This window comes from Neomonachus schauinslandi, chromosome 1 (genome assembly GCF_002201575.2).
Source record: "Neomonachus schauinslandi chromosome 1, ASM220157v2, whole genome shotgun sequence".
In the NCBI taxonomy this organism is placed as follows: Eukaryota; Metazoa; Chordata; class Mammalia; order Carnivora; family Phocidae; genus Neomonachus; species Neomonachus schauinslandi.
The window spans coordinates 30,727,212-30,748,621 of NC_058403.1; the positions used below are offsets into that span (position 1 = coordinate 30,727,212).

The 21,410-nt window shown below is 35.1% G+C and overlaps 1 non-coding gene across 1 annotated transcript; it reads right to left on the bottom strand.

The window, feature by feature from the left end:
- Positions 1-7,039: 7,039 nt before the first annotated feature.
- On the bottom strand, positions 7,040-7,177 carry LOC123326895. The gene has a single exon (XR_006541380.1). It is a non-coding gene; the product is annotated as a U4 spliceosomal RNA (small nuclear RNA).
- Between the last annotated feature and the right edge of the window lie 14,233 nt (positions 7,178-21,410).

The following is a 21,410-nucleotide window of genomic DNA, read 5'->3' on the forward strand; positions in this document are numbered from 1 at the left end:
TCAACTGGAAACCCCCTATGGTTTTTACTGTGATTTTACTGTCAAACATTGCTACTTGTATGTTATCCCTGAATTTTCTCCAGAAAGACCCAGAACTGCCATCTCCATTTCTAGAATTGGCAAAACACTTCTTTTTTTCTAAACATGCTCTCTTTTTCACTATATTGAATACCATAAGAATACTATTACTAATGGAAAATGCTACAAATATGGCCCATTTTCCCCCAAAGAGTTATCAAAGTGAAAAAAAATCTGTGTACTTAAAAACCATTTCTTCTTATTCATAGGCACGGAAAAATTTCCATCTCATTAAATGCTATACCTATCTATACATAGGCACCATGATAAAGTTAATTCCCCTCTCAGCTATTTTTGAAAGCAGTTTGTTAAGCAGGGGAAAACTAAACTGTGAAATTAAAATCTCTGGAGGTACATAGGGTTTAATACAAGTAATATAGAATATTAGTGTATTTAAATTTTACTAGTTGATGCGAGTAATTTCATAGTGACTTCAGCAAAGCAGTCTTGTCTCTTATTTTTTGTCCATTTTGTGTGTTTGTAGCTTAACTGTCCTACACATAGACATCATCTTAATCTCTATTTTAAAATATTCAGACACCTGCAACAACACACAGTCATAAAGCTCTTTTATATCAAGTTATTCATCCCTCAGCTTGTTTTCATTATAGGTCTATTGGAAGATTTCCACCCTCAGCCCTATTCTCCTAGCAGTTAATTAATTATTCTTGCTATTGAAATACACTATATGGTCTCTATGAATTAGGGGATGTCAAATATTGTAGTTTGCTTAGAGTAGCTAGGATTCAATTGTGTTTTTTTTTTTTAATTCCTACTATTTCATACTTGCTGTGATTTAGAAAAACTGCTGATGCATCAATTAATGCAAATTGTATAAAGGCTTCTATAATTTAGGCTTAAAATGCCAGATCCAGCCATGGAGCTTTGTATTTTCATGAGCTGCAACTTAAAATATGGGGTTCAATTTTCATTTACCTAATGTTCTCCAGTAATAAAGACGTGTCTATTAAGGACATCTGTTACAATTTGGTAACCTCTAATTTTAATGGGAAATAATAGAGTTCATGTCTGTAAGATTAGAGGTTATGGACTAGGTCTTTACACTGGTTTGGCGTCCTGGATATAATGTTCTGCCAGCCAACCTAATATATTTACAAAGGGCCCAAAGTCTTGGTTGTGCAGCCCAAAAAAAGAAAAAGAAAAAGAAAAAGAAAAAAAAAAAACTTTTTCTATCTTGTCACTTTCCTCATTGCCTTGTCGAAAATCTGTCACCACCTGCTAGAAAATAATATTTTATTTCTCTTTTTTAAAAGCACATGAAGAGACAAGAAACCAGTGAATAATTACACAGTAAAATGTACTCTGCCAACTGACTCTGAGGGGGAGAGAAAGAGGGTGGGGGGAGGCGGAGAGGAGATGAGTCTCTAAAGCTCTGCCTATTCCCTATGGCCTCCCACCATGTTTAGGTTTCAGATAGTTTTCTCTAGGTGGGTAATGGGGGTGAGGAAGGGGCAAAACCTTTCCCTTCTTTTCCAGCTCACTCTTGAACTGACAACATACAGATAGTAAAGAGAATGCATCTGAGAACACAATTATACCTGCCAACTTCAGCAACTGTAACAATGAAATCCTCTTTTTCTCTTTATTCAAGCCAAACTTCACCATTCCTTTTGAATCCAAGTCCTTAATGGCATTTATGACTCTCACGGGTATTTATTTTAGCTGAATATCTTGCATTTGCTATGCCAAGAACAATCCCAAGTAAAAAAGATTCCTGTCACTTTAATCAGGCTTCAACAAAAAGCAACCAAGCCTGTAAATCACTAAATGGAACTACCAACTTCCTTTGACATGCATGAATAATGCCTTAGCAGTCGGCTCACCGGAAAGATTAGAATGGGAGTAAATACAACCCTGTAAAAGTATGCCTACCCAAGCTGAGCCCAGAACTCTATCAAAATCAATTTCTCCCATTTGACATCTGAGTATTTTGAAATGTTCCAACAGGAAGCAACAGAATCAAATTTCTTTCCAACTTGCTTTCAGCAGAAAGGAAAAGTATGATAACCAAACTCACCAGGTTTTAAATATCACTGAAAGTCTGACATTGACTCGAAGCCACTTTGATGCTGAGAGAAAAGATGAAGGCAAACATTGAGTGTTGAACACTGAAATAGGCAACAACTGAACAAGTCATGTTTCACACAAATACATTTTTCTTCTTTTGTTCTATAAAGTTGGAAATGTCCTTGATCCAGTACTGGAGTATAAGATGAGAAGGTAAGTTGTCCATGCAGATTACCCTAAGTAAGATAGTGACAAGACAATAGGATTTTCAATATGGAGAAAAGTTGGTGAATGTATTTTATAATGGTCAGTCCTCTGATAACAGTCCTTACCTACAACTTCATTCTTCAAAACCATTAGAAAATCCCATGTACACACCACTCTATGTGCTTTACATCCCATCCCTTTGGAAGGAAATAGAATGTCATTAAATACGTTCTTCCTACTTTTAGTGATACTGTGCTTTCAGTTACCTTTTCTCACTAAATATAATAAACTGAGTTATTACAAGTTGTCACTAAATGTACAAATGACCACCTTTCATATTTCTAAATGAATATCCTAGTTTGTGTTTGTTTTCCTCAAAAATATTTTTATCTTAAAAAAAATTGTATCTTAAGTTGATTACTCCCACCAAAATGACAAAAAAACTTTCAGATTCTAGAGAAGAAATAAGATAATTTTTTTTTTTTAAGGCCTAGCTAATCACATACACTTCTCTTGGATTTTCAAGTAGATTAAATCATCTTAACCTTCAAACAACCCTATGTGTTTTCCTGAGTTTATTTCAAATGATTTAATAGTAATAATACCTAGAGTTTTCATATTTTACTAATTAACATTTTTATCTTGGATGTTTGGAAGACTTGACCTATTTTTTTATTGGTAATAATGTAGAACTTAAAAATTAAAAAAAAATAAGAAAGCTAGGGCGTCCTTTTTTTCAGGCTCATGTGGCTCTTTTGGTGATTTATAGATTAATCAATCATCAATGGGATTAAAGGCCATTTACACTAAACAAATTGCTTATGGCTGCAGCAAATTGTGTTTTGAGATTTAGTGATAGGGACTATAAATTGCCAGTCATGTTATTAGACACATAAATCAGAGTTACCGAAAATTGATTAGCTGACTCCAATTTTTCTGAACACACTGTTACTCCAGCTTATTATTTTTCTTTCCCAGGTCAGAACAGTTCAACTTCACGACTGAGTGAAGGAATGTGCATTTCTATACCTAAGGCTAATACTCAGGGGTTTTTGTTTTTAATTTCTATAAATGTTCTGTGAAATCAAGAAAACTAGATTTTTGCTTTTGTGTGAAAATTAGTGTTGTTATTGTTTTTCTAGTCACTATTTGAGTATAATTATCCCAGATATGGAAACTAATATATTTTAATAAAATAACTACAAAATATCTCCTGTGTTTAACGATGCATCTATGTTATAATAAATCCAAAATGAACAGTCTGTTCCTCCTTCTTTAGCATTTTCCTGAGATCCTAAATATATACTTTTAAGAACTGAGAAATCACACAAAAGGAAGGCATACACTATATATATTTGTGTTGCTATGATAGACTTTATGATAATTAGCCATAATTAAAATGATAACATAGAATTCGTTTTTAAAAGTGTGTACAAATTATTTGCTTTCTAGATAAATAACTGCTTTAGCAGAATATTCTGGATGCAAACTTTGAGTTCTGAGTTAGTATGCTAGTTTCCTTGACACTTCTCTCCTCTGACAGCAGTATACCCCATACAAAGTTCCTAGAATATTCTTGCATCTAGCTCTCATTTTATTATTTCCCGGGTAGAAATTTTCAGTGGTTCTTCAATTATCTACAGTATAATTTTCGAGAATTCCATTTTCTCAAACTAGTCTTCACAAACTCTATCATCCACTCAATTCCAAAAAGGGTTTACTACCTAAACACCCTCCTCTTTACTCACTATTGCTGTCTCTACTTCTTGCAATGGTGTTTCTGCTCCTCTACCTATTACCATCGTACCCACCCTTCAGGGCCCAACTCAACCACGATCTTCTCCAGAAATTATGCCCCATCACCTTGGAAAGTACTGCAAACTGAATCAGCTCATTTCATTTATTTTGGCTTTTATTAGTGGACTCACCTATTGTACTCTACTTTTTAAACTACAGATTGTATGTGCCTTTCTATATCTACAACAGGCATAAAGTAGTAAGTAACTGTTGGTAAGAGCTTTTGATCACAGCATTCCAGAGACAATGTACTTTATAGAGCAAGTGTCAGCAGCAAATCACTTGGTAGCAATCTATAACCCACAATTATCAAATGATTTAACCTAAAAACAAACATACCTGCAAATTACAAATGCATTCCAAATATATTACAAAATTCCTCATTCTCATCAGCTGCATAAATTTAAGAACTTGATAACAAAACAAGAAACTGACAAGAGGAAAAGGGTAGTCTTTCTTTCCTAATAGCCCACTACTGAGCTGCACTAGTGGGTGGTATAGATACAGAAGTTCAGATGAGACCCTTTGGAGTTAGACAAACCTGGTTTCAAAATTTAGCTATTACCTTCCAGCTATGTTATAATAGAGGACACCAGTTGTTATTTGATGTATGTAATGATTCATAGCCTGCAGTTTGCAAAAGACTGATGTAAAATCATGACATGTTTCCTTAATTTCCCAAATATATCAAGAGCTCAGGCTCCCAAAGAAATACACAATTTGAAGCAAAGATGTAGAAAAGAATGTTAGCACTGTTTCTTATATATTCACTCTGTACTTAATCATCATAAATGTCATGGCTTGTTAAATATGCAAGCTGAAGTTTAGGACAGAAATACACATCCAATTAATTGTCACAAATATAAATATCAGAGAATTATTTCAACATCCAGGAAGAGGAGGGATTTTTATTTATTTTTTTTTGTTTTGACTCTTAGTGTTAGCTATTACAAGTACTTTAATCTGACCTCTCCCTCTGAGTACACAGAACTGTGCAAATGAAACACAACTTTATTTATCCTTAAACATTTGGGGCTGGGGAGAGGGAAAGAGAGAATCTTAAGCAAGCTCCATGCCCAGTGCAGAGCCTGATGCGGGGCTCTATTTCACAACTCTCCCACCCAGGTGGCCCCATAAACATTTTTTAAATAAACTGACATTCATATTATACCTTCCTACTGCATGGTTGCAGAGTAACATTTGATTTATATACCAGACTTTAGGATGTTGGAGGTGGCAGGGACTTTGCTTTCTTTCTGTCTGTCTGTCTTGTTTTAAATCATGCCACTACGAGTAATTTTCTCTGAACAAAAGGTTTGCCAATGTTCTGCTATGGCTAAGATGTCAAAAATGCTGGAAAATAGTCTGAGGGTTTCATTAAAACACAAACACTTCTACAGGTTTCTTTCTTTCCTTCTTTCTCTTTCTTTTTTATTTTATTATTAAATCTATATTAAGTTTCACACAGCTGCACAACTTCATATGGACTATTTTTCCAGTGAAGTAGAATAGCCCTTTGGTTCAAGGAAATTAAAAGATGTTATTATTATTATTATTAGATATTACACCAATATTTGTTTTGTATTATAATAGAATTTCTTTTATAGAAACCAGTTGAGGAAAAAAATTAAAACTGTAACAAAATAAAAATCCCTCCAAAGCTATTTACTTTTAAAGATATCTACACATTTGAGCAGAGATACATTCAGAGTAATCTCAATAATAATATTAATAATAATAATAATATAAATTAGGCAACTGACTTCTGTCTGTCAAATACTTTCTTTTTTCTCCTGTTTTGAATGGTTTTCTTTTTTTTTTTTTTAAAGATTTTTATTTATTTATTTGACAGAGAGAGGCACAGCGAGAGAGGGAACACAAGCAGGGGGAGTGGGAGAGGGAGAAGCAGGCTTCCCGCTGAGCAGGGAGCCCGATGTGGGGCTCGAACCCAGGACCCTGGGATCATGACCTGAGCCGAAGGCAGACGCTTAACGACTGAGCCACCCAGGCGCCCCTTGAATGGTTTTCTAACTAAGGAGTTGGAACTTTTTGGCACTATAGTATATACCAGAGCTAGATGTTGCCAGCGCTGGGAGGCCAAAGATGTGAAAGAATCATAAAAACTTTTCTGAAAATTGAATTAACGTTCTGATTTTGGACTCTGTATGTTGTACTTGATTAGGCTAATGAAGACTCAGAATCCAAATGACCCACAATTACCACATGAAAGTAATCATGTCACAGATACAGAAGACAGCCTTGCTCAGAAAATTCATCAAATTGCCTCAGTAAATATGGAATGGAAGAACCTTTGCAGTTCCCACAATACATTAAGCTATTATTAATTTTAGTCTCTACCAAAAATATATGTCTCTATTGATTGGGTGCTGCTTGGTTTAATGCCTCCTTTATCTCTCTTTAGTTTCCTACTCTGAACCAATCTCCCACCCCATATCCTAACTGACATTAAAGTAGAGTTTGGAGAGAATAAAATTTATATTATCAACTCTGTAAAACAAGACAGGCACCAGGTATTTAGTTCTTGGATTATCACACTGAACTGAAGTCAGCTCATTAATCTTCTATTTTCACCCCAAGATTCCAAATCGACACACTTATGCAATTTAGCAGTAACAGAAATGATTAATAGGTTTCTCTGGTGCTAACCTAATTGCTATGACACTAAAGACAAGAACATTACAGAAGATAAAGCATTGAGACCAGAATTACCTCCCTTCTAGGTAGCAATCAGCTGTTAAAGGCAATTCTTGAACTCCTTTGAACAATAAACAAATTACTGCCACCAAGTATGGTTTTTGCCTTGGTGGATTCAACTACAAGACAGTCTCATTAACAAATCTTCACACCCAGCTAACTGTTTTCTATTTTTCCACAGTTTCTCTTATCAAATGTCCCCAGAAAGAAAGCCCTTTAAAAAAAAACCACTAATATTTTTATATTTTACTTCCATATAGCAACATATTTCCACATGCACCATAGTCTCAATTAGCAATAATCGCGCCTCGGAGAAACCTCATTGGCTACGATACTGCCACTGCGCAAACCTGCACCATAGTCTCAAATTTTTGTTTGATGTACATCAAATGTATGTGTAGATATATTTAACAAATAACAAATGGAGTGGGAAAAGGCAATAATTTGAAAAATCCATGCATCAGTCTTATTTGTGCTGTAGGGTAGCAGAATATGCCACCCCAAAATATGCCATTTTGGCATAAGGATTATTTTGAGCTCTAAAAACCATAGAGAAGAAGTTGATATAAGAAAAGCTCTCTGCCTCCCCCCCTCTTTTATTTGTCTAAAAGCAGGACATAAATTTGTAAAGATATTCCCCCCTCCCCTTCCTACCAGGAAGAACATGAGTTAATCACTGGAGATAACTCTAGACGTTTATGAGCCCAAAGATGGCACCAGAAGAATCTACATAACAAACCTTACTAACTAGCCCTTATCTTTCATTAATTTCCTCAACAATTTGCCTTTCACAATTTGTCACTCAAAAAACTCAAAATCCTTTTAACTTTGTCTTGTTTATTTCACTAAAAATGCACTGTTCTTTTGTTAAGATGATATAGAAGCCCAAGTTCTAACCACCACTTTGAGTTACACATCACCAAGCACTCCCATGTATAAAGATGCACGTGTTAATAAACTTTTGTTCATTTTCTCTTGTCAATCTGTTTTTTATTGGTTTAATTTATAGGGCCTCAATCAATGACCCTAAGATGGGGTAGAGGGAAAGGAATTTTTATCCTTCTCTACAATACCATCTATGTATTTCCAAGAAAAGTTCTTTTCTATCCAAGTACACAAAATATTGTTTCAGTATTTCTTTTTGGCTTTCTCAGTTTAGATGACCTAATCATAAATTGTCCCTTGGGTTACAAAATACCGAAGAATACATACCACAAACTGAATTGTCAAATATCTTAATTTTTCCAGTATTTTAAAAAAATGTAATGTCTTTAAGTTTCTCACATCAAACTGAAATATAACTTTTGATCACTTCAATGAATTGGTTATTTTCACCACAAACTGAAGCCTCATCCTAGGCTGTCTTCTCTTTATCAAACCAAATTAATGAATAGATGCCTGTATTTTATATTTAAAGCCCTATACAACATGATGGAAACATGCACTTCTAAATTGAAAAAATGCACATGTGTTGACATTGTTGGCTACATGCTCATTGATATCATCTTAATACAATCTGTAGTACCTGTAATTTTCCCCTAAAATAGAGTTTGTCAGTTAAAAGAAAAATATTTTCTCTCCTTTTGTACTTTACGATTCTAATACTTTATTAAGCTGTTTAAAAAAGACATTCTAGCCTTCTTTAGGTTCTCTACTTGGTGGCATTGCCACCACTGAGTTTTTATTATGTAAATTATTGCAATCTGGTTAGCTCCTTCCGTCTTTTTTCTTAACAAAAGGGGTCTGCAAGTGCTAATCAAAATGCTGCAATTTACATATTAATGAAGTTTTTATAATGACATTTTCTTCATACACAGGGTGAGCAAAAGGGAGACTTTTTATCTTTTTTTTTGAGAAAGCAACAACCAAATTTTGATCTTATAAAGTATCTTTAAAACTTTCCAAAGCTGATTGGAATGGCAATATGTATTTTAATCAGACACAGAATGAAAGCAGTAGGTATGGGCTTTACACATGTGATGTTTATAAGCAATATTTTTTGTATACATTCATGCACTTGTAATTACATAAAATGCTAAGGACGTGTTTGCCAGTGAGGATGCTGTGCACAATCAAGTCCTAATCATTTTCAGGAAAGGAAAAACATTCCACTAAAAGTGAGGAGAGACAAGGAGTGTTCAAAAGCTATGTCAAAAGTGTCCAGCTGTTTTCATAGAATATAGGTGATTTCCTGGTGCTAGCAAAATCCAGAAGAAACATTATAACAACTAGAAACATCTATAATTGCTATGAAGCCCAAGTACGAAGATCCACAAAAATAGGATAAGTGGATAAAATTAGTTAAAACAATCTTCTTAATAATGAGGTTCTCTGATTATAAAAGTACTTTAACCCTTTAGAATGTGTCACTAAAAACCAAGCTGAAAAAAACAAATTAACAATCTGTCCCTAGAATGCAGTCTTCCACAGGTAATATGTTCATGAGTAAAAAGACAGAGATTCCAATATTAATCATTATTTAGTTGATGACATTTTTTGGAAATTCAAGCAAGGAATTAATTTGTGTTATATTTTCTTTAATTATCAAATGAGCATAGAGGCACAATATTTGTAATAGGAATTATTTGTTCAGTCAATAGTAGCACTCGCAAAGGCTTTATATATATACTTAAGAAGGAAAGAAAGAAAGGAAAGGAGGAAGGGGTTGTGGGAGGGAGGGAAGGAGAGAGAAAAATGGACCAAACATTTTTGTGGGAATTTCTGATTGTATTCCAAAAAAATATTTTATGTGAAAAGTTTATTGTCACTGACTAATCTAAAAATACCAGTGGTTTTCCAAATCTTATCCCCCCCTTTTTTTTTTTTCAGGAATTGATGTGAAAATTAGTAATTTTTTCAGATATTTCTAATCATGGTGATATAATAATTATTTTTTTTTTCTAAAATGATTTCATATTATAAAAGACAGATATCTAGGGTCAGTAAAACACTTAGAATATTAATGAATCCTAAATTACTAATATTAAAAATTATCTAATGCATCATAGAAGTAGTTCTTAAATCTAATAAATAAAATTATATATATACATATATACATATATATGGCAACTTATCTTGACTTCAATATAAAAAGCTAGATCTTATTTAGGAAATGGCAGTTGGTGAGAACAGACAACTCTTGTTTTGAATTCATGGCAAGATACTCCAACAAGTGAAATAATAAGGCAGGTCTTCTTTTCGCAGCAGGACAAGAACACCCATTCAATTGGATTAGATGACATCATGCCAAGAGCCATTAGTCCAATCATTGACTTGTGACTGCAAATGCTACCATTTAGACACATGGAACCACTTCCAGTCACATCTGGCCACTTGGGCATGTGAGCTGGCGCAAGAAATGTTTTGGAAAGAATGAAGGCTTCTGACCAAAATATATCAAATCCTTTAATAATGTGGAGTTGTTTCTTTTAACAAGGGAAAAGCCTTAAAAATATGAAATTCTCAGTTGTGCATTTACAACCCACAGAAAGTTTATTTTTCTTTCTCATTTTCTTCACTTGAGTGGTTTGGTTTCTGAAAAGCCTCAGTCTTGCTCTAGGCCTTTGAATTGTTGATTGCTCATGTTCAGGCATTAATTTCAGGTTGTGCCAATTCATTGAAATTGTACTTAATTTCAAAGAACTTCCATCACTTTCTGGAAGACCAGTTTGCATGGAAGTGGACAAATGACTTCCCTCCAGTGAACCTGACCTCTTCTAACCACAGGTATACATAGGCCTTTCAATGACAGAGAGTAATTGTTCTAATCTTTTGCTGGTTATCCCACAGATTTCACAATTGTTTCAGCCTCCAAAGGGAAAAAAAAATTTGGCTTAATTTTTTTGCTATTGTTTTCTCCACCCCAATGCCAAACATACCTAAATTAATATATTTGGACTATTAAAACATATTAAACTATGAACTCTGAAGAACTGAATTATATACAATTATTAGTTGTCTGTCTTATTTTTTTACAGTACACTGTCATCCAGAATTAAAACAACACATTCAAACTTATACATACACATATACTTACACATACACTCATACACACACATACTCCAGTAAGTCAGTCATAACAAACACTATAGAGACCAATTGTTTTCTAATTCTTTCTTTACAGTCATCAAATTCTAGGCCACTCTTCACCGACTTGGTTTTATTACAAAACTTCACTGTGCCTAGTCAGTTTATCTAAACATTATGTGCTGTGATTATTTCTGGTACTATTTGATTAGGACATACAACAGCTGTAACTTGTCAACTTAATATATTTCTTCTAAAGAGGTGTGTTTGGGCTTATTTGTTTTTAGCTTAATTCAAAATGCCATGAACAAGCTTTCACCCTCCTCTCCCCATCCCAAGAGAAAAGTGTGGGAGACCAGAGAGTGGAAGAATGTTTTACCATTGGGGTGTTTTTCCCCTCCCAAACGAATGATGGATAGCAGAATGTGCCACCCCAAAATATGCCTCTCTAGTATAAGGATTATTTTGAGCTAAAGATTTTGAAAAACTGCAGACACAGGAGAATCTCTGAAAACAGAGTGGACATCAATGCTTTATTAGGGAAAATTAATTTTTAAAGATCTCCATTTGTAAGGTGCCTCCTTTTCTTTACGAAGAAGACAATAAAGACTGTAAATCATAGGAAACTCTTAGCAATGGAAAAGTCACCACGTGAAATCTGTATAACAAACCTTACTCTTATATATTGTGCTTTTCCTAGTAACCTCCCATAATTGCCCCCCACCTCAACACATGAGCGGGGGTGAGGGGAGCGCCATGGGGGAACAATTGGTTCAACTAGGCTTTTGCTAGAAAGAAACAAATCTGAAAACACATTAAGAATCTATTAGCCCAAGCCAATTAGATCAAAAGCTTAAAATGCCATCAAGCAATATAGGCAATGCCAAAGACAGAGCTTATTAAGATTGTAGTTGATCTTCTTTTTGACATTTTATTCTTAGATCACATTTCCTACGTTTAAAGTAAAATGTATTTAAAATATATGACACAGAGCTTTGATAAATTTCCTGATCATACTAGAAAATAATTATTTTCACCTTTTAAAGGGCTTGCAAGAGCATAGTAAACGTGTCTTCAACAGACAAAAATATAGATAACTTGCTGATGAGAATGAATAAGAACAGTATGATAAAAACAATAGCATTACCAGGTTCGGTGGTTGGGGGCCCTCTAAATTAAACTGACAGAAGACAGACTAACAGGAGGGGAAAAAAGCAGTTTTAATTATGTACATATACATAGGAGTTCACAAAGAAATTAGACTCGAAGAGGCAGCCAGAATTTGGGGTTTTATATAATATCCCAAAAGAGGGACAAACTGTGGAGAAGAGTCTGGACAAAGGAAAGGGATTTGGGGCTTCTAGAGTAAGAAGTAAGTTATGAGAAGGTGACTAGGAACTGTGCAAAGAATAAAGGTTGTGTAGAAAGTTCGGTAGGCAGATTCAAGGTGATGTTTCCTCTGTTGATTAAGAGTTATTAAGAGTCCTTCTCTTTCTGTTATGGGAGAAGACATCTCTACAAATGGAAATTTCCTTCTTATGTATAGATTTTTTTCACAAAAGGGAAACTCATTCTCTGTTTTTACAGCTTTTCCTATCTCTGTTATTGCTCAATTGCCTTCAGCTCAAAACAATCCATACTTTGGGGTAGCATATTCTGGCCCTTTTCGTTTCCAATCTTTACATTTGTACACATTCGTTTGTGGTTTTTGTTTTGTTTTGTATTGTTTTTTCCCTGTGTGGAAAGAAAAAAATATCTTTTGCTCTCTCCCCTTCTAAGTTATCTGATTTGGGCCCTGTAAATTAGACTGACAAAGACAGATTAACAAGAAAAGAAAAATACACACTTACTTAATATGTTTTATGTGATAGGAGCCTCCATAGGGAAATGAAGATCCAAAAGAACAATTAAACTTCAGCGTTTTTGATACTTGGTTTGATGAAGAGAGGAAAGTCATAGGAAAATATGATAGGGCAAAAGGATATGAGCTAAGGGGAATAAACTGGGGAAACTTCACAAGGTCTATTTATTCAGATTCCTCTTGGTGTCTCTCCACCTTTGAAGACAGGGATACTTCGTCCCACTGGGAATAGGGACAGCTCTCACTTAAGGATCTTTTGACTTGTGTTGCAGAGAAAAAATTTTTATCTGCCCTTCAAAGGTTCTTCTGGCTAGTCTTAAATTGACATGAGACAGATTAATAGGTAAAAATCACATTTAATTTCGTACATACAGGAACCCCATCATAATTGAGAGGTTCAAAGACAAAAAGGTAAAGTGAAATACACATGCCATCATGAACCAAGGAATGGGCTAGGGGCCTGGGGCTTCAAAGGAGAGGAGGGCAATTCACAGGGCAATAGAGGAAGAGCAGATGCTTGGTAATTAGATGCTTGCTCTGCCATACAGATGTGTCACTCAGATAAAATGTATCTCTGGTAATAACTCTTATTCTTGGAAAGACTCCCAATTTAGATTTTTCCAGATAGTTAAGGGAGGGGCAAAGTTTCTCTGAAGCCCACAGGAGCTTCATTTGCCTTTAGCTCAAAACAGTCCACATGCCAAAGCAGCATATTTTGGAAAGACTTGTCCTGAACCCCTTCATCACCTGTTTCACGGGAGAAAGGGGGAGGTCAGAGTCCTCCCTGTACCTGATAGCTCTCAAATTCCTTCAGCTTTAAGTATTCAATATGCCAAGGCACCATATTTTAGGGTGACATGTTCTGAGACCCATCATTTCTCTTTTTCTTCCTTTTTTCTTCTTTTACTGTCTCTTTAAAATTCTTTCTATACTATTTCACATCAATAATAGAGAGAGGATTCTGCAAATTTCTATTCCCCCTCACTCTTTTCCACAGGTCCCCTTGCACCCTACCTAATGAATCTAGAAAACGGTGTTATGGAAGCCTCAGATTATACCAGTATTTTGCCGTTACTCTTCCTGAAGTTTCTCTTTTTAGGTGAAATGTCCTCAAGGCCTTGGATTCCCCAATAAGAACAAAGTTTTATTCCAATTGTTCAATAAGCAACCAATGCAAAGACTTCTCACATTTAGAAACTCTGGCACAGAATCTTGAAGGTAGATCATAACTGGACTTGATTTATTAAAGAAACACGTTCAACATTTTCAGCAGTGAGTAAAAATATAAAACTATTAAAATTTTTAAATGAAAATAACATTTTTCCTTTAAATATAAAAATACAAATCATTTATATTTATTACATAAACTCCTTAGTAAATATATTATTTTCAGCACTCTGTATAGGTTTATGATTTTATTCATTTAGGGATGTAAAATGTATTTTATTTATGAAGCCATTTATTGAATTTACTTACCAACAAAAATGTTCATTCTCACTTCCTTCTTTCCCTTGCTAATGGAAAGAGATCTTCACCTGCACAATAGCTTTCTCCTCCACCTGTCTTCAACTCACAGTACTTGAACTTTCATTGACTAGGTCTTACATAGCAGCTGATCTTGGGATGCACAGCACAAGCCTGTGCATAGTGCCTAGTGCATGGGCTCTTTTTATTATTCACAAGAGGATTTTGGAATGGAAGAGAGTGAATATTGCAGATATAATTTTAATATTAAAACATTAAAATTTTAATATTAAAATTCACATTAAAGTAGAGAAACAGGAAGCATTATAATAGGACATTATATTTCATTCCTCATGGGCATGCTCTTCTCCTTGACATGCCCAGAAAAATCAGTGCTCTCTGATCTAAACAGCAAAAAAAAAAAAGTTTGTCTTAACAAACAAAAGTAAATCATTCATGAACTTTAGAGCTTTAGCTAATATTACTCATACTACTCTTGATAATACCCAGTGTGGATGACACTATGATTGAATTTCACTGCTCTGCCAGATCCATTAAATCACAATCTCTAAAGATGAAAACCTGGCAGAATATTTTGAGAGATGCAGGTCAACATTCTTTTTGCTGCCCCCTCATTTCTATCTACTCATTCTTCATTCAACTGCAATCCACTTCTACTTCATCACTCCATTAAAACTCTTCTGTTCAAGGTCTTACTTTAAGTTACCAAATAAAATGGGTATCCTACATAGAACTACAAAGTATCAATTGTTTTTTATATTCCCACCCACCTAGACTCATGATTTCAGCTATCAAATGAGTGTTCATAATTCCAAAACCTGTATCTCTAACTCAATTTCCTGTCTGGGTACTAAACAAAATATTCACATATTCAAAGAACATTTATTGAGCATTTACAATTTGCTGGACAACTCACAAGGGTCACAGACTCGATGCACCCATACATTAATTGTGTTTCCCTTTCCTGCTTTCAACATTCACCCCCCAAAAACTCAAAATAAAATCACCATCAACAAAAAAACATGGTAACACAACACAATCCATCTTCCAAAACAGAAACCTGAGGGTAAATTTTCTTGGTTCCTTTTTTTCTTATTAGCCGATCCAACTGGTTATTAAATCAATATTATTCTAGGGCGCCTGGGTGGCTCAGTTGGTTAAGCGACTGCCTTCGGCTCAGATCATGATCCTGGAGTCCCTGGATCGAGTCCCACATCGGGCTCCCTGCTCGGCAGGGAGTCTGCTTCTCCCTCTGACCCTCCCCCCTCTCATGTGCTGCTCTCTCTCTCATTCTCTCTCTCAAATAAATAAACAAAATCTTTAAAAAAAAAATCAGTATTATTCTAACTTGTTAGTATCGCTCTAATGTCCTTCCTTGCCTTATTTCCACTGCTACAACCAAAAAAAAATCCAGATGCTCATCTTGCTTTCCTTGGATTTGCCCGAGTTTTTTCTAGCTAATTTCCCAAGGGTTAAGTCTCAGCTGCCTCTTACCCTTTCTAAACACAGTAATTGCACTAAACTCTTTAAAATAATAATTTGATAGTATTATTCCCCCAACTAAAGTTTCCCATTGCCTATGGTAGCATTTCCCAGATTCCTTGGCAGGATAATATTGCCTTGTGAGATATTAATACATGTCCTATGAAAAAGATGAACATTTATAATATTTTTTCTTCTGATATATAAAGCATATGTGTTAGAAAACTATAATTATCATGCTATAATTGACCTTAAAAAAGGGCTTTCCATGGGGCACCTGGGTGGCTCAGTTGGTTAAGCGACTGCCTTCGGCTCAGGTCATGATCCTGGAGTCCCGGGATCGAGTCCCACATCGGGCTCCCTGCTCAGCAGGGGGTCTGCTTCTCCCTCTGCCCTCTTCCCTCTCGTGCTCTCTGTCTCTCATTCTCTCTCTCTCAAATAAATAAATAAAATCTTAAAAAAAAAAAAAAAAGAAGAAAAGGGCTTTCCAGAGTAGAGAACATTAGGAAATTGCATGGGAGATCATTTTATGCACGAGGTCTGTGCACTGATGTAGGCAGCAGCAATGTCTTAGTTAGTTGTTTCATACTGCATTGTCTATTTGGTTATAGCTGTTTATACCATGTATTTTAATATTTCAAAAAATTTTTAAATATTTACATTACATTGTATATATAAAAGCATATGATTCAAATATTTGTTAATTCTCAAAGTAATTAGTCCCAAAGACCCATTTTATTCTTTATTTTTTTGCTGTCTACTGTAATCCAAACATGCATATTATCGCATATGTTGGGATGTTTTCCTCCAATGTTATGATTTTTTAAAAAACATTTCTATGAACAAATGAGTTTTGCAATGTTGACTAACCATAGGGAATCCAAAGAGTCTTCATTCTTTATTGGCCTTCCTGACTAGTCCAACTTCTCACACTTTCCAGTTGCAAAATCTCATTCTCTTACACTTCTCTTTTTTTTTTTACATATGACATTCTCTTTAATCGGTACTATTGAGTAGCCTGATCCTTTGAGTCTAGTTTGCTGTCCATCTAGAAAGCCGATGGTATAAGTCCCAGGTGGTGTAAGTCCCAGTCCAAATGACAGCAAGTTCAAGAACTAAGAGTCAATGTTTCAGTTCCAGTCCTAGTCCTAAGGCCAGAAAAGACCAATCTTCCATCTCATCCAGTCATGCAGGAGAAGTTTCCTCTTACTTAGGTATTTTGTTCTATTCAGGTCTTCAGTTGATTGAATGAGGCCCACCCACATTAGGGAGGGCAATCTACTTTATTCCATCTACTCAGTTGAATGTTAATCTCATCCAGAAACACCCTCACAGACACACCATAATAATCTTTGTCCAAATAATGTTCGGCCAAACCCATGGCCCAAACTGACACATAAAATTAACCATTCCACTCATTTTCAGAGAAGAAGCTGAGAAGAGATAAACAAAAAATAACAAAAAGATAAATAATATATTGAATTTTTAAATTTAAGAAATTGAATAATAATTAACTATTTGAAATTTTATCTAAGATGAATTGGTCTCATTTTTTAAAAATCTCCATCAGTAGTTTTGCTTCCCTTAAAATATTAATTTTATTATCTTGTTCAACTTGTTTTTAAGTATCTGAATTTTGACTAGATTTAGGGGAAACATGCCTGCTATATTATATGCTTCGTTATTGCTTGAGTTGCCATGGACATTTTCAAATATTAGTTTTTCTCACAAAACAAGAGAAAATCAAATATAGCCAAAAGAATTAAGGGTTGTATTTGTAGCATATAGTGGATGGCATGTGCCTAGTAAAATTCCAGAATGCACTCCTGGACCAAATACTTGAACACAAACTGTGTTATATTCATTCATCTCACAGAAATCTTTCTTCCTGCAAGTCACGATTTGTAGGCGTGCGTACTTGTTTATTGGCTGAGTATCCCTCTGAGGATCATGGGGGCAGGGGCCATGTCTCTTTTGTTCATTATCATATATCAAGCACCTGGCACATCCCTGGCATGTAATAGGAACTCTGTAAATATTTGTTGAATGACTGAATGGATAAGGATGAATTATACATTGTCTGGGTGCCCTACCTCCTTCTATTTCTCCCTAAGAACAAAAATTGTAGGCCAGTTTCAGCACATCTAACCCTTCAGCCATTTGATTTAAAATTTAGGCTGGTCGTCCCTTGTTGTGTAGGTCCCAGAGAAACTTAAAATCTATTGAGTAAGTTTCGCATATAAATTACTTGATGTACGATATAAGCACAATACCAGTAGAGCAATCAAGAAAAGGAAAAATAGAAGGAGAGAGTAACAGATTCTGATAATGTCTATAAAATTTCATTAGGACTATTTAACATGGTCCTAATGAGTGGCTTGTTTTATAATCTGATTGAATGCAGTGCAATGCTACCATCACTTACATTTAATGCCTTGTTATCTAGGAGTAAACAAAGATGCATCAGCGTAAAAAGACACTAAATTCTTCTATCTAACATTGTTTCATTTTCATTTTTAATTTTATACATAAACTAAGACTAAATTTTTCGAAATCAGTTTACTTCCTCTTATTAGATGAATTATCTGATATAAAAGTTATAAAATCAGATAATTCTGATTTTATACAAATTATAAAAGGAGAAAGACAATGTGGACCAAACATAGAACTAGAATTTAGGCAAACTGTACCAAAAACCTTTTCAGTTGGGTGGTTTGGGTCAATTTCTTATCTTCCCTGACTTTTTCCATTTTTAAAGTGGGGCTATGAAAGCATTTAGTAAACTGAAAAGCGTACGTGAATGCCATTATAATTATTGGTCACATGAACTGATTACTGTGTATTTTTTTATTTAAACTGATTATTATATATCTCATTCATTGTAAAATATACATTTTCTACATAAAGGGGTGGGGTGGGAAAACAGAGAGCAATATATTTAAAATTCATCTTACATATTTTATGTTCATAAAAAAGCCTGGTTTGAATAAGGCAGTGAGTGAATAGGTATAATATCTTGTGGGGATGTTCTCATCTTTGCCTGGAATGCAAACAATGCAGTACTGCTGGTCTCATATGCTAGATTACAAAACATTTAACAGCACATAGAACAGGGCAGGGATGCCATAATGTAGTCGATAGAACAAGTCACGCCTTTCTCTACATTTTCACAGAGCACTGTATAGCTCTCTAATTGCTCTTAAAATGCGCTGTGTTTCCCCCCCCATTTTTGTAGCAATTATTATAAGAGCTAATGTTTTACTATGTACCAGTAGCGGGAGTTAGGCAAGTATCTGGGCATATGCAGAAAAGCATGTTGTATCTTTGGAGATAACCAGAAAAGAGAAGTGGTTATCCTTATCCAAACTTAAATCAAGGAGCATTATGTCCCTTGTGCATTGTATCTCCCGTGCACAAAATAACAACAGTTGTTCTTTAGTGCCCACACATAATTAGTTATTTCCCTTCTGATATGCCAAGCAAGGTGACTTAGCTTCAAGGGTCACCTTCCATTCAAAAACCATCTTGGCTATATGTTTGCTAAAGCTATTAACTCACAGCAAACAAAGGCTGTGCTTTTGTATAAATGTACAAAGCCTTGAAAAAGCTTTCAGTTTTGGACAGTCACAATTGAGTTATTTGTATAGGTATAAACATCCAGAAAAGACCACCCATCTCTCTCCATATCACAATGCCAACCAGTTTAATGGTTGTTAAATCTGAGTAACAAGAATGTTATTAGCAGCTCTTGTGATTGTACTTTTGTATTGTTTGCCAAAATGTGCTCAGAATTAAATAGGATGATAATTAGGATATGAGATTCTGAGATACAGAATGTGAGGCGTTTTTAATAGGAAAAAGCGTATAGACATTTGGTAAAGGCTAAAGAAGGATTTTTTTTTTTTTGTCTGATCTCACACACTGCTCTATATATCCATTGACCTTTAATTCTGCCTTGAATATGACAGCTATTAATATGGAATCGTTTACTGTTCTACAATCAAAGCAACAAATCCACCTCTATTTACTTCTTCCTTTTGTCACAGTAGTTACAATAGAACGGTGTCCTTTCCTCTATGAAAGGCCGGAGTTTCCACCAGAGCTCAGGATCACATCTCCCCCAGCTGTCCCAAGATTAGTCATCCTAAACTACATCACCTGAAGCATTCATCCTAAACTATATCACCTGAAGCATACCTCCTCACGATTAGTGTCACAGCCCTTAGCAAATCTGGCAATATTTTACCTACACATTCACTATTTTTTTTCTCCTTACCTAGAATTAAGCTTCATGAGGGCAGGGACTCTGTCTAGTCAGTATTATATCCTCTGGCACATAGTGGCTGCCTGGTTCATTGTAGGAGCTCCATTTTTATTGAAAACATAAATGATTAAATAAAATGGTTCCTGCGCCTGAAAGTGGGCTTACCAACAGATTCTAGGGTTGTTGCCAGGATTAAAGTTAATAGAAGTAAAACATTTAAAACAATGCTCCATCAATATTAGCCATTACTAGTTAATATTAATACTATTTTTATAAAATAATGGAAACTGGATATGAGGCAGTGTTTGGGGAATTAGTTTAGAAACAATAAAATTTAAGATCTATTGTTATCTCACTATAGAATTTTGAAATGTCTTAGCACATAAATGGGTTGGACCAAAGGGTATCTCAGTTTCTTTCCAGTTATAAAATTCATCAGCTTTGCAATTTGAGTCATTACAAAAGCAATAAGATTATTGTGGCTAGACTTAATGACAAAGCTTCCAAGAGGATCCGTGATATGAAACAGGCTTTTTAAAACAACAAAAATTAGATAGAACTTTCCAGATCTAAGCCATAGCATATAATGCACAGATGGGTGTGATCCCCCCTTCCACTTCCCTGGAGCCCAGAGACTGATGGCCCTGGTATATATATAATCAGAACTCAGTGTGATCAGTGCTAGCTTATGAGAGATATATGCAAGAGTTGTTACTGAAATCTAGTGGAGGGACTACTTGGTTTGTCTGAAAGGTCTAGGAAGGCATTATTGATAAACAATCGTTATACATAACTATTTAAGTCTTTGGGTTGTTTGAGAAATGGCAGTCGTCTAGAATTTATACTGTTTGGGAAAAAGAAAGGGGGAAGGGCAATTGTCAATAATTAGGCGGGAAAGTGAGATTGGGAACAGTTTGTGAAAGTTCCTGGTTATATGAATCAGTCAAGGACTTGTCATTGGAAGGAAAACAAAACAAAACAAAAACAGCAACAAGTACTTTAGCTATTATAAGAAGATTTAAGAGTTTACAAATTTGAATGGAACAGACTTTAGGCTATTTCCAGAAATGAGTCCCAAAACTATATCAACACCGCTCCAATAAAGGGCTCAGAAAGCCATTGTTGAGCCACCATGACAGCCTCTCAGCACTCATGAAACTTGTGACACCACTAAAGAAAACCTAATTGTCTTTATTTCCATGCATGGCATAGAGAACACACCATGGCAACAGAAATATGAGTAATCAGAAATGATTGCCTTCACTTCCTCAACTGCTGCTTGCTCTTTAGTCCAGTCTATCTTCCAAGCACTACTGTGCTCTCATTCCAAATCTCATGCAAGTGTTTCTAACTGGAGACCTAATTTGCATCCAGAAGCCTAGCCCCAAGGAAACCGGAAGACGAGGTTTTTAATTCTCCTATCTCTACTGGACAGGAGTTACAGGAGAAGGAGACTGAAATAAATGT